This window comes from Chlamydotis macqueenii, chromosome 7 (genome assembly GCF_036417535.1).
Source record: "Chlamydotis macqueenii isolate bChlMac1 chromosome 7, bChlMac1.mat, whole genome shotgun sequence".
NCBI lineage: Eukaryota > Metazoa > Chordata > Aves > Otidiformes > Otididae > Chlamydotis > Chlamydotis macqueenii.
Genome location: NC_141562.1, coordinates 17,535,164 through 17,548,790, shown reverse-complemented (window position 1 = coordinate 17,548,790; position 13,627 = coordinate 17,535,164).

The window sequence follows — 13,627 nt, the reverse complement described above, 5'->3', positions numbered from 1 at the left end:
ACTGGTGTCCCTGCTGTCCCTGGCCTGTCACTACCCAGTGTCCTGTCACCCCCGAGGTCTCTCACTGCCTGGTGTCCCTCCTGTTTGGGCCTTTGCCACCCAATGTCACTTCTTGTCAGCCCCTGGGCCTGCGGTGGCTCTTCCAACAGCCCTGGGCCCATCACCACCTGCTGTCCTGGAACACCCTAGGCTGTCACTGCCTGGCTTCCTCCTGTCACCCCCAGGTGCCATCGCCCCGTGTCCCCTCCCTGTCAGCAGCCAGTCAGGGCAAAGCAGCCTGTGGGAGATGCAGCGGGCTTTGTTGTGTGGCACTAAGCTGCCTGTGCTGCAGGACCAGCAAAGGGAGGGGACATCTGAGGGCGCTGGAGTGTATCTCGGTGCATTTACGGAAGTTCAGTCAAAGAAGCCAATGACCATTTATGTTTATTGCCATAAACCCATGGCAAGAAACTGTCCCATAAACTGTGGGACATCCACAGTTGCTCGACCTTTGGAGATGAGGACTAAAGAGTGAGGAATGAATCACTACCATTAGCAGGTGTCGTAGGACAATATTTCTTGGTTTCTCAATCATCACAGCTGCAGATGCAACAGCCCCGGGGCATGAAATCATGCCTTGAATTATGAAGTCTCGTTCTGCTGAGTAATATGCTACGGCTTGCAGACATGTCTGGGCCAACACGCTATTCCTTTCTGTTCATGTAAATAGAATATAAAAGGCTTGTTTGGCAGGGCCAAAGAGGGAGACTCCATGACTCTTTGTTTCAGATCTTGAAATTCCTTTTGGGCTTCCAGAGTCCAGGAAACCCTTTGGATTTCAGTGCTGCCCTCTGTATCCAAGGAAAAGTTACTTTTTGCTATTTCTCTCTGTTTGTTTTTCCTGTTAAGAGTAATTTGGAAGCCTAAATTTAATATGGGAGCCTTGCTTACAAACCTGTGGTGGAATATGGATTGCATGCATCCATTCTATATGGGAATGGGCAAGAGCTGCTGCATTCTCTTCAGAGAAGCTGCAGGCAGGCATACAGCTCGGCTTGTGTTTTGCCTGGGAGAACCAGGATGACAGCAGTGCCCTTGAGTCTAACCCCGTATTTGGGCCCTGCATTGCTGCCACCCCAGGAATTAAGAAGGGCAATTAACAATTGCACTTGAGACCGGTACTCCCTGCTCCCAGCCCTCGGTAATGTGGTTAGCATAACAAACGCCGTTTTATGAGGTAAACGGTCATGCTCTGTGACAATCAGTCTCCTTTCCCTTCCTCATCAGGCCCTGAAGGTCCTGTGCACCAGGCAGAGTTCTTCTCCCCTTGCCTACCATCCTTGAAGTTCTCAGGTGCCAGGCTGACTTCTTCCCTCCTTACAGGCATTGCAGGTGGCGGGCACCTGGCCAGCCAGGTCGTGACGGCGCCTGCACAGAACAGGGAAATGAGGCAGCACACAGAGCTCTGTCTATAGTCAAGCAGCTCTCCAAGGGCCTCTTCTCCAAGGGCCAATTTGTGGAGGAAATGACAAAGGACACCTCCCCCTCCTGCAAGGAAGAGGTGTTCTGCCTGGGTATAACATATCAAACTGTAGGGAGTGTGAACCTCACGGGGTCGCCTGGGCCTTCCACCTACCCTACAGACCCAAAACTAACAGCACGTAAATAAGGAGGCTTTAATAATGGGCAGGTACCCAACAGACGCCCAGTGCAAGGAGCTCATTTGCCCGCTCCCTCCAACTCACAATCCCTTTAAAACCCCCCACTGTCAGCCTGTCATTTTTCTCATGCTAAGACGAGAAAAGGGCATACGGAAACTAGTTTCTAAATGGAGACTCCCTTTACCTATCACTGAGTCCCAGGCACCCAGCCAACCAGGTTGTAATGAGCCCATCACAAAGAATGAACAGGAGGACAAACAGGAGGAGGAGAAAAAGAAGGAAGACAAACAGGATGACCTGGTGGACAACAGGAGAAGGAGGAAAAGGATGAAGGGGGCGAGGAACATAGAAAGAGAATGAGAACAAGGAAGAAGAAGAGAAAGAAGAGGAGGAAGAGGAAGAACATGAAGAGGAGAAAGAAGAGGTGGAGGAGGAACATAAGGAACAGTCAGAAGGGGGTAAAGGTGGCACAGGACTACAAGCAGAAGAGAGAATTGGAAGAGAAGAAGGATGAGCAGGAGGAGGAACAGAAGATAGAGGGAACAAGATACAAAACAGGAGGACAAACAAGAAAGAGAATATAAAAAAAAGAGAAGGAAGAGGCATGGGATGAGAAGGAGGAAGAGCACTTAGAGGTGCAGGAGGAAGGGAAAGGAGGGGAATGAAGAGGAATGGGAGTATGAGGAGGAGAAAGATGAAGAGAAGGAAGAGGAGGATGACATACAGGATGAAGAGGAATAGAACAAAGAGGAGGCAGTTGAAGAGGTGGGAGAGAAAGAGGAGAGGGAGGAGAAGGAGGAGAAAGAAGAAGAGGATGAACAGGAGAATAAGGATGACTAGCAGGATAAAGGATTAGGATGAAGTTGTGGAGAAGGAGTGGGAGATAGGGGGAGGAAGAGGAGGATGAGGATGACTAAAATGATAAACAGGACAGTCAGAAGGAGGAGAAGAAGGGTAAAAGAATGACAAGGAAAAGGAGTAGGAACAGGAGGTGGAGGAAAGACAATCAGGTGGAGAAATAGGGGGAGGAGAGGAGGAAGCATTGTGAGCTAAATGTTCCAAGGCAATGTACCGTGAGAAATTACAAATAAACAAACTTGGTAACAAGTCCCCATGGTCACCTTTTCTTCCTTTTTCCCTTCCAGGTGACGCTGGCCAAGCCTCACGCACCTGCAGCTATTTGCTGTACACAGCTCTCCTGATGCTGGATATCTCATACATGTTTAATAACACAGCATGCCACCCCAAGATTGTGTCTGTTCAACTTCTCAGCTGGGGGGAAGGTGCATGTGTGGGTGAGGAAGATCTGCTTTATCCCTTTAATTCTTGTACCTTAGCAAAAACACTGCAAGATTTGGACTAGAAGACAGCACCAAAATCAAGGGTAAGTGACTAAGAAGCTCCTACTCACTTACCTACCTAGCTACTGACTCACCAGAAATAAGTCGGACCGCACCAGCAGGGACGCTACCCAACCTGCAGTAGACACATTAGACCAGAAATTGTGGTTTAAAGACAGAAAAGATAACAAAATCCATGAGAACTGCAAAAAAGCCATTGAGAAGAAACATAATACACACACCTAAAAGGCAAACAAGATTAAAAAAAGGACTATGTAAAAAAAAAAAAAAAAAAAAAGACAAGGCAGAACACAAGATAAGGTAAAAATAACTGTGGTGGTTTTGTTAGTGAGGGGGGGCCTAAGGTGGTAGCTTCTGTAGGAAACTGCTAGAAGTCACTCCCCTTTGTTCAGTGGACTCGGCTGGGCCTAGGGCGGACCCACCCTGGCCAAGGCCGAGCCAATTGGTAGCAGAATGTCCCGTGATAACGCCTCTGCGATAACGTATTTAAGAAGGGGAAAACAGGAAAAAAAGAGAGAGAAGAGAAGATGTGAAGAAGCTGAGCGGGGGCAGAGGCGCAGAGGGGCAGGCGCAGGCGTCATGGGCCTTGCAGGCCTCACCCTCTGGCCTCTCGCCAGGCTGCAAGAAGTGGAGAGGAGAGGAGAAGTGAATAAGATGTAAAAAAGATCCTGAGAGACATCTACCAGCCTGTTGTGAGGAACGGCTGCAGACGCCAAGGTCAGTTCAGAAGGAGGGGGAGGAGTAATGCGGCTCCTGGCCAAGATTCCCCTGCAGCCTGTGGTGACGACCATGGTGGAGCAGGTTGTCCCCCTGCAGCCCATGGAGGCCCACGGAAGAGCAGAGATCCACTTGGAGCCCGTGAAGGACCCCACACCAGGGGAGGTGAATGCCTGAAGGCGGCTGTGGCCCGTGGAGGGCCCGCTGGGACAGCCGTTCTGAAGGGACTGAACTCCGTGGAAGAGATGACCCACGCTGGAGCAGTTCCACGAAGGACTGGGGCATAGGGGTGGGACCCCACGCTGGAGCAGAGGAGGAATGTGAGGAGTTCTTCCCCCGACCATGAAGCAGCAGTGTAAAACAACGTGTGATGAACTGACCGCGACCCCCATTCCCTCTTCCCCCCGTGCCGCTCAGGAGGGGAAGGTGGTAGAGATAATGTTAAGCTTGGGAAGAGGGAGGGGTGGAAGGAGGTTATCTTGTTCTCTGTCTCATTATCTTGCTGTTTGTAGTAACAAATGAATAGTTTTCCCCAAGTCGAGTCTGTTTTGCCCGTGACGGTAACTTTAAGGATTTCTCCCTGTCCTTATCTCAAACCTCGAGCCGTTTTTCCTATATCATCTCCTCCTATTCTCTCAGAAGGTGGGGGGAGTGAGAGAGAGACTGCGTAGTCTGGTCCTGATGAGGGCTGAACTACGACAATAACATAACCCCAGGAACCCAGGGTCAGCAAACCCAGATTCTGTCCGTAACAAGAACATGCTTTAATGCTAACTTTCTTAAACACTAGCATCCCATAACCCTAGCGCACCATAACCCTAGCGCATTGTAGCCCTCAGAATATCAAAAATTGTAACATAAACTCCCTAGAGATCGCTGCCAGGGCCTTCAGGTGGCCTTGGATCTCAGACATCACAACTTTGAAGTGATAGTGAGTCAGAGTCAGCAGGACATCCTCAGCATGCATCTTCACACCCTGAAAAAGTGTCTGGGTTAAACGCTCCTGGGAAAAAAAGCTGAGGCACTCAGAAGCTTTGAACCAGCCAGCCATGGCCATAGAGCTTCAGCTCATCACTTCTGTGCCAGAGTTACCAGGTAGATGATCCTGTCCTCACTGCAAGACCCCTCAGGACAGCTGTACCCAGCTCTGGGGGGTTGGATACGGCCTCGACTCTATGGGGAGGTGCTTCCTGGGAGTAGGATACATCGTGGGGGCACTGGGAAAACGTCCTCAGGCCTGGATGCCTGAGAAACATCTCTGCGCTGCTCCATATCTCACCAAAACCAGGGGTGGAGGAATGCTGCTCTGGTGGCCTCCAAAAGATCCAGCTCGCCTGGGCTGCTCTGTGGCCACTGGGCACCTTTGCTGTCAGGTGGGTCTCAGTGCCACACTACAAACAGCTGTCAGCTCCCTGCAGGAAGCACGCCACCACATGGTACATCTCCCTGGGAACAAAGATTAAAAGAAAGTGATGGGGTCTACTTTGCCCCCATTCCCAAGGTACCACAAGAGAGACCTGCCAAGCTCTGAATCAGCTATGTGACAAGGACACCATGTACAAGCTGCAGACATGGGTCAGGCAGGCTGTGGAGAATGAGCATACCATTCAGTGGTGCCCCCAGCACTGGCAGAAAGCAAAGCTGGAGACAACGCGGGAAGCCCAGGGCAGCTGTCAGCTGTCAGTGGGGCCCGTGGGGTGCAGCACTCGCAGAAATGCCCGGCTCCTTGAGTCGTGACCCTGGGGCTGCAGCATGGGAACTGCACTGGCTGGGGCTTTGCTGGTAAAAAACATGGGATCTGGCAGCCTTTGCCCATTGCCACCAGGGGATCCAGAAAGCAGCGCTGCTGGCCCTGGCATGGTCCTGTGCCATCTCCCAACAGAAGAGTCTTTAAGCAGTGGGCCTCAAAGATTGCCCAGAATGAAGCTGTGCTCAAGTTTTTGAAGGTAGTATGCTTTTTTGGGCTGCCTGTGGCCCAGAGCAGGGCTTTTCCAGGCAGCACATGTCCTGAGGCTCCCAATAATGCAGTTCCTGGGGAGAGCTCAAGGAATGGGGCAGTTGCCCATAATTGCTATTTTTGGTCTTTCCCTGATACAGGGAATTAACTGTCTGCATACTGCTTGATTTCGGAGACTAACTGTCTGCTAGAGAATGCCTAACAATCCTGTTTGCCTTGAAACTCAGTTAAGCTTATCAGGGTCTGGTATTTGTCAAGAAACTGGTATTTGTCAAGGACTAATTTGTCTAGCAAAGGACAGAATGGTAGTTCCACCACAAATCCGGTCAGAAGTCGGGAAACTGCTGAAATCCCCAAGCGAAAGGAGAGCAGAGGTGAATGACTAAAGTTCATCTAGAGGAAGATAAGACCCCTGAAGAAGTAAACGACCACCAGAGACAGATCTGAAATGCTAACGCAAGAGTTTTTTTAATAACCCCGCCTCACTCATGCATATGTATGTCTGTATTGTGCAATCCTATGGATATGTATACCTGCACCGGACACATTTTTTGTAAAATGTGCTGTCGGTGTGTGTGCTTTTGGAAGAGCGATCCCCCACGCACCCAGCGCCGAATAAGCATGCCTGCTTTACAATTCTCTTCAAATTGTAGAGTTTGATCTGTGTGTCATCCCCATTGCTCTTTGTCTGCCTTCCTGCCCCCATTTTTTAATTCCTCATTCTCTGCCTTTAGCCCATCACTATTTTTGTCTTTGTCTTTGTCTTTCTTTCTCTGTCTGACTCCCTGTCTGTATTTTCCCATTACTCCCTGTCTGTCCTACAGCCTGTTGCTATTTTTCTTTCTCCGCATTGCTCTCTCGCACTCCCTGTCCTTCTCTTCTTTCTGTCGCTGTGTCCTGCTCCCTGCATGGATTTTTCCTCTCTCTCCCACAGCATGTCCCCTCTTTCCTGCCTGTCTGCCCTGCCTAGCTGGCTGGGCCTTCTCCCTTCCCTCTGGGCCTCCATCCTGCTCCCCATTCCCTTTTGCTTTTCTTCCATCTCCATCCTGGAGGTCATCTCTGTTCTGTCCTTCTCTGCCTCCATGTCCTGATCCACATCCCTCTGTTTCTCAGGCTCTCTGGATTGTTTCCCACCGTCCCTTGCTCTGTCTCCTGCTCTCCATCCCTGCCTCTCCCTTTCTCTCTCCCCTCCCTTCTCCCTCTCACCCTTTCCCCTCTGTTCCTCTGCCCTGCTTCCGGACCCATTTCTCTGTTACTCCACTCTCCTGGTGCCTCTCCTTTCTCTCTGCTCCCCTGTTCCACTCCCTCACCCTGCCTGTGTCTGTCTGTCCCTCTGTCTCCCTTCCTGCCCTTCTGCTTCCTTCTCTGTCCCTCTGTCCTGCTGCTCATCACTGTTTGTCTTCCTGTGCCCACTGTCCCCTTCCCCTCCATCTTGATCCCTGTGCCTGCTCCTCACTAGTGCTTTTCCTCACTCCACTCCCGGCTCAGCTTCCCTCTGCTCTCCCCATCCCTCTGTCGTCTCCCGCCCCTCTCCTGCCCCCGCACCGCCTGTGTCACCTCTCCCATCTGCTCTGTCCCTCCCTCCTCCTCCTGCTGGGCGGCCATGTTCGTGCTGCCTCTGCTCCTGCTGCAGCCCAGCTGAGGTGAGGGCTGCTCGTGAGGCGAGGACACGCGAGCGAGTGGAGCAGCAGAAGAGGAAGGGAGGAAAGGACAGACAGACAGAGACAGAAGTGCCAGAGGTGTAAAATCTGCCTGGCTGTGCAGAGAGCAGGCACTGCGGTGAGCCACAGGCCCTTGGGGCCTGTTGTGGATGAAATATTTCACACCATTACAATTTAGTAGCAATTCCAGATTTAGTAAAGCTGTGAGGTAAAGTAAAGGTTGCATTTAGCAGCACTTAGTCATTAACCAATTTAAACATTCACAAAGTGATTCAGTAAAACAAGTTGGGATTAAAACAGGAACTTAATTACAGATTCGAGAAAGACAAGATTCACAATGACTTAGTATAGCATATCCAGAATCCAGTGTATCTGTCTGTATGTAGAAACACAAAACACGCAGCAGAGAAAGAAATATTTGGATCCAGTGAAACTTATGTATAGAGGAGATGAGCCTATAGTTAGAAGTTCCCTGATTTTGTCTCTTCTTCAGGGGAAAAGTTTCTTAAGAGTGGGTTGTGGTGGATGCACTGCACTGTCCTTGCAACTCTAGCCACAGGGATGCTTCAGCACCTTTGAGAGAAGTGACACTTAATTTCTGCTGTGACTTTTGGAATAGGCAAGCATGCACAGGAAGAATGCATTAACCTTTGTGGTGAGTGTCTGAGGACTCCTGCCTTCATTGAGGCTGTCCATTTTTGCCTAATTTGATGTGATTTTGGGTGACACCTAATGAAGTGTCTCAGTATCCTGGCTGCTTTTAAGTTGTGTTTTTACCTGTTTGAAGATGAACTGGATATTGGTTTTCATAACTAGGAGCTTAAGGTTTCCCTCAGGGGAATGTAGAGGGGCTGGATAGAATTGGTTATGATGTGACCATGTTTCATGCAAACTTGATGTAAATTTAGTTTTGCAGCCCTGTTATTTCAAGTTTCCAGTGAAGGACTGTGTTCCCATTTGGTGTAGTGGGGGGCGTGAGGGGGGGTGTGTGCTACAGTGGCAACTTCTGTGAGAAGCTGCTGGAAGTTTTTCCCCTTTGTTTGGTGGACTCAGCTGGGTCTAGAGCACACCTACCACTGGCCAGCGCCAAACTAATTGACTAGAGTGATAATGCCTCTGTTATAAAGTATTTAAGAAGGGGAAAATTAAAACAAAAAAAAAAAAAAGGAAGAAGAAGAGAGGGGGCGGCACAAGCCTTGTGGGCCTTGTGGCCCTCACCCTCTGGCCTCCCACCAGGCGGCCAACTGGACCCAACTCGGCCTGGCCTGGCTGCAAGAAATGGAGAGGAGATGAGATGTGAAGAGAAACTGAGAGGCGTCTGCCTGCCTGTTGTGAAGGATTTCTGGTGAGAGGAATGGCGGCAGACACCAAGGGCAGTGCAGCCTTCTACTACTACTACAACCTGATCTAGTCAGGGATGTCCCTGCTTCTTGCAGGGGGGTTGGACTAGATGACCGTTGAAGGTCCCTTCCAACTCTAACTATTCTATGATTCTATGATTCTATGATTCTACTTCTTCTACTGCTACTGCCCAGGGGGAACAGTAATGCGGCTCCTGGCCAGAATTCCCCTGCAGCCCGTGGTGATGGCCGTGGTGGAGCCAGCTGTGCCCCTGCAGCCCATGGAGGTCCACAGAGGAACAGAGATCCCCCTGCAGCCCGTGGGAAGGATGCCATGGAGGAGTTCTTCCCCTGAGGAGGAAGGAGCTGTGTAAAGCGAGGTGTGATAAACTGACCGTGATCCCCATTCCCTATTCCCCCCTGTGCCACACGGGGAGGGGAAGGAGGTGGAGATAATTTGAAATGAAGTTAAGCTGGGAAGAGGGAGGGGTGGGGGGAAGTTGGGGGGGGGGGGGGTGTTCTCTCTCTCTCATTATCCTGCTTTGATTTTATTAATTGAATTAGTTTTCCCCAAGTTGAGTCTGTTTTGCCTGTAACAGTAACTTCAATGATGTCTCTCTGTCTTTATATCAAACCTTGAGCTCTTTGTTATATTATCTCTGCCCCATTCCCTTGGAGAGTGGGGAGAGTGAGTGAGAGACTGCGTAGCAGGATCCTGAGTGGGGCTAAACTATGACAGACTGGTATCTGGCACAATGATTAGCTATGAGCTACATTAGTTTCTGAAACTTTTTTGATCTTTTCTTTTAAGCCAGCAGAACATTTTGAAATCAATTGCATGACAGTTGGAGTACTCCACTAAGCAAAAAATGCCCAGGTTTTTTTTAATATTAAGTTCCCTTAAGAGACTTGCTGCTTATGTTTACTAATTTTGTGTATTTTGATTGATTTGCATGTGCACACATTGTATGTGTTCTGGCCACTCACTTTCCAATTTACTTTCTGCAAAACATAATGAGGTTTTTCGTATGAAACCCAGTAGTCTATTAAAAGAGTACTAATTGGTGTCTTTTCATCTTAATTTAGGCTGGATCCATCAAATTATTGGTTGTAAAAGTAGAAGATGTTGCAGAATTGTATTCTAATAGAGAAACAATTTGGGACTTAATTGGAAGAGATTAATATTGCCCATGTAGAAAGTCAGAGAAAAGAAAACCATGCCTTGTTTTCTGGCAACTGAGCTGGGTGCGTTAGGATGCAGAATAACACCAAGTCCTTGATTCACTGGAAGCAAGAGTTAACCAGTAGCTGAAGCCCCAGAGCGTTATAGCCTCCTGTGACCATCCCTAAAAACTGTCTTTTGAAATCTCATTGATTTACGGTTGATTTTCAGCATGTTAGTTCTTGTTCTGGTTTTGTTAGTGAGGCAGGGCCTAAGGTGGTAGCTTCTGTAGAAAACTGCTAGAACTCACTCCCCTTTTTTCAGTGGACTCGGCCGGGCCTAGAGCGGACCCACTGCTGGCCAAGGCCGAGCCAATTGGTAGCAGAATGTCCCGTGATAACGCCTCTGCGATAACGTATTTAAGAAGGGGAAAACAGGAAAAAAAAAAGAGGAGGAGATGTGAAGCAGCTGAGTGGGGGCAGAGAGGGGCAGGCAGGAGCCTCGTGGTCCTTGCAGGCCTCACCCTCTGGCCTCCCGCCGGGCAGTGACTGGGCCCGACTCGGCCTGGCCCGGCTGCAAGAAGTGGAGAGGAGATGAGAAGTGAATAAGATGTAAAAAGGATCCTGAGAGGTGTCTGCCAGCCTGTTGTGAGGAACGGCTGCAGACGCCAAGGTCAGTTCAGAAGTGAGAGGGAGGAGTAATGCGGCTCCTGGCCAAGATTCCTCTGCAGCTCGTGGTGAAGACCATGGTGGAGCAGGTTGTCCCCCTGCAGCCCATGGAGGTCCACGGAGGGGCAAAGATCCACCTGCAGCCCGTGGAGGACCCCACGCCGGAGCAGGTGGAGGCCTGAAGGAGGCTGTGGCCCGTGGAGGGCCCGCTGGGACAGCTGTTCTAGAGGGACTGCACCCCGTGGAAGAGATGACCCACGCCGGAGCAGTTTCACGGAGGACTGTGGCCCGTGGGAGGGACCCCACGCTGGAGCAGGGGAGGAATGCGAGGAGTTCTTCCCCTGACGATGATACAGCAGCGTAAAACAACGCGTGATGAACTGACAGCGACCCCCATTCCCTTTTCCAGCCCCCCGTGCCGCTCGGGAGGGGAAGGTAGGAGAGATAATGTTAAGCCCGGGAAGAGGGAGGGGTGGGGGGAGGTTATCTTGTTCCCTGTCTTATTCTCCTGCTAGTTTTAGTAATAAATGAATGGTTTTCCCCAAGTCGAGTCTGTTTTGCCCGTGACGGTAACTTTAAGGATTTCTCCCCGTCCTCATCTCAAACCTTGAGCCATTTTTCCTATATCATCTCCTCCTATTCTCTTGGAGGGTGGGGGGAGTGAGAGAGAGACTGCGTAGTCTGGTCCTGATCAGGGATGAACTACGACAGTTCTTAATGGTGAAGCGGGGGAAATCCTGAGTAACTTGTCTTACCATTTCGGGTGGTATGAAATGGGTTTGTTTATCAGTGCTTGCCCCCTTTTCCCAGTTTTGAACCAGAGCCTGTTCAGTGCTCACTCTTCAGGCAATAATTTGGACTGCCATCGAGCCCTCTTTTGTGACTCCTTATGGGAGCAGAGCGGATTTCAAGTCTTAAGAATGAAATTTGCTAAAAGAATGAGCCGGTGGCCGTAGACACTTATACCCAGCAGGACCTTCAGGAGACATTCAAGCGCAGGAACCCTTTCCACCAGCCAGGAGAGGCCAACAGAACACGCAGCTGACAGGGTGTGCCAGCCTTTCCTTGCTAACAGTCCTTTAAAAAAGTCTTTGAGGCACAACCACCCCAACAAGCAGTTCACCAGTTGTGTGCCGCCTTTCTTGTGCACACGAGCGTATTCATGTTTGCATGTGTGGAAATCCCCAGGATTGTACAATTTTTGCTTTGTAACTAATCCAAGTGTGCTTTTGTTTTGAAGGATGTCTGTATTTTTCTGAGTAGATGAAGAGATGTTGTTTTGCCTGGCTATTACATATTTTCATTTGGCCTGCAAATGAGTGGTAAAAGACTTTTTTTTAAGGAAAGGAAAGTAGATGATATTTGGGAAAAATACAGTGTTTTATTTTAGGTTTTAAATGTTTCTATTTGTGGGTTTCTTTACCAAACATGGAACAAAAGTGCGAAGCAGAGGAGGGAGAAGTCTGAGGAGATTTGATATTTCATTTTTCTAAGCCATGGTTCCCTCGTCTTGCCATGAGGGTCCATCCTTAGTGAGTGAAGGCTACAGGGGCACGGGAACAGCCTGTTCAGTGGGGGAGGTGTTTGATTTTCACTTTCTTTTACGGTCTTTACCATTGCTATTTCCTGGTTCAAAGAGAGACTTCAGTTGCAAACGTGGTCCAAGCTGCATGTAGGAGGCCTGCACGCAGTTCCCTTGGCCTTGTCACCGCGTTTGACAATCCAGGTCCCCTTGTGCGGTGGCTGTAAGCTACTTGAACAGCAAGGACTTTGTCTGGAGGACCTGCAGTTTCTCCTGGCTGTGACAGCCACTCTGGTAGGACAAGCTGTTGTCTCACCACCCAAGCTGTAGAAGGCACAAGCAAGGACTGGGAGGATGAAGAACCACCCACTGTACTGGAAGAGCAGGTTCGGGAACCTGAAGGTGCACAAGTCCATGGGACCTGATGAGATCCATCCGCAGGTCCTGAGGGAACTGGCAGATGAAGTTGCCAAACCGCTGGCCATTGTATTTGAGAAGTCATGGCGGTCTGGTGAGGTCCCCGATGACTGGAAGAGAGGGAACATAACCCCCATTTTTAAAAAGGGAAACAAGGAAGACCTGGGCAACTCCAGGCCGGTCAGCCTCACCTCTGTGCCTGGCAAGGTCATGGAGCAGATTCTCCTGGAAACCATGCTAAGGCACATGGAGAGCAAGGAAGTGGTTGGTGACAGCCAACACAGCTTCACCAAAGGCAGATCGTGCCTGACCAATTTGGTGGCCTTCTATGACGGGTGACAGCATCGGTGGACAAGGGACGAGCAACAGATGCAATTTCCCTGGACTTGTGCAAGGCATTTGACACTGTCCCGCACGACATCCTTCTCTCTAAACTGGAGAGACGTGGGTTTGATGGACGGACCACTCGGGGGACTGGATTTGGAGGGGGCTGGAGTTGGCTGGATGGCCGCACTCAGAGAGTGGTGGTCAACGGTTCGATGTCCAAGTGGAGACCGGTCACAAGTGGTGTCCCTCAGGGGTCTGTGTTGGGCCCGGCCCTGTTCAACATCTTTGTCGGCAACATGGACAGTGGGATAGAGTGCACCCTCAGCAAGTTTGCCGACGACACTCAGCTGTGTGGTGCAGTCAACATGCTGGAGAGGAGGGATGCCATCCAGAGGGACCTTGACAGGCTGGAGAGATGGGCCCGTGCCAACCTCATGAAGTTCAACCAGGCCAAGTGCAAGGTCCTGCACGAGGGTCATGGCAATCCCAGGCACAAATACAGGCTGGGCAGAGAATGGATTGAGAGCAGCCCTGAGGAGAAGAACTTGGGAGTGATGGTGGACGAGAAGCTCAACATGAGCCGGCAATGTGCCCTTGTGGCCCAGAAGGCCAACCGCATCCTGGGCTGCATCAAAAAATGCATGGCTAGGATGCTGAGGGAGGTGATTCTCCCCATCTACTCTGCCCTGGTGAGACCCCACCTGGAGTACTGTGTCCAGTTCTGGAGCCCCCAACACAAGAAGGACATGGGCCAGTTGAAGAGGCTCCAGAGGAGGGCCAGGAAGATGATGAGAGGGCTGGAGTAGCTCTCCTGTGAGGCCAGACTGAGAGAGCTAGGGCTGTTCAGCCTGGAGA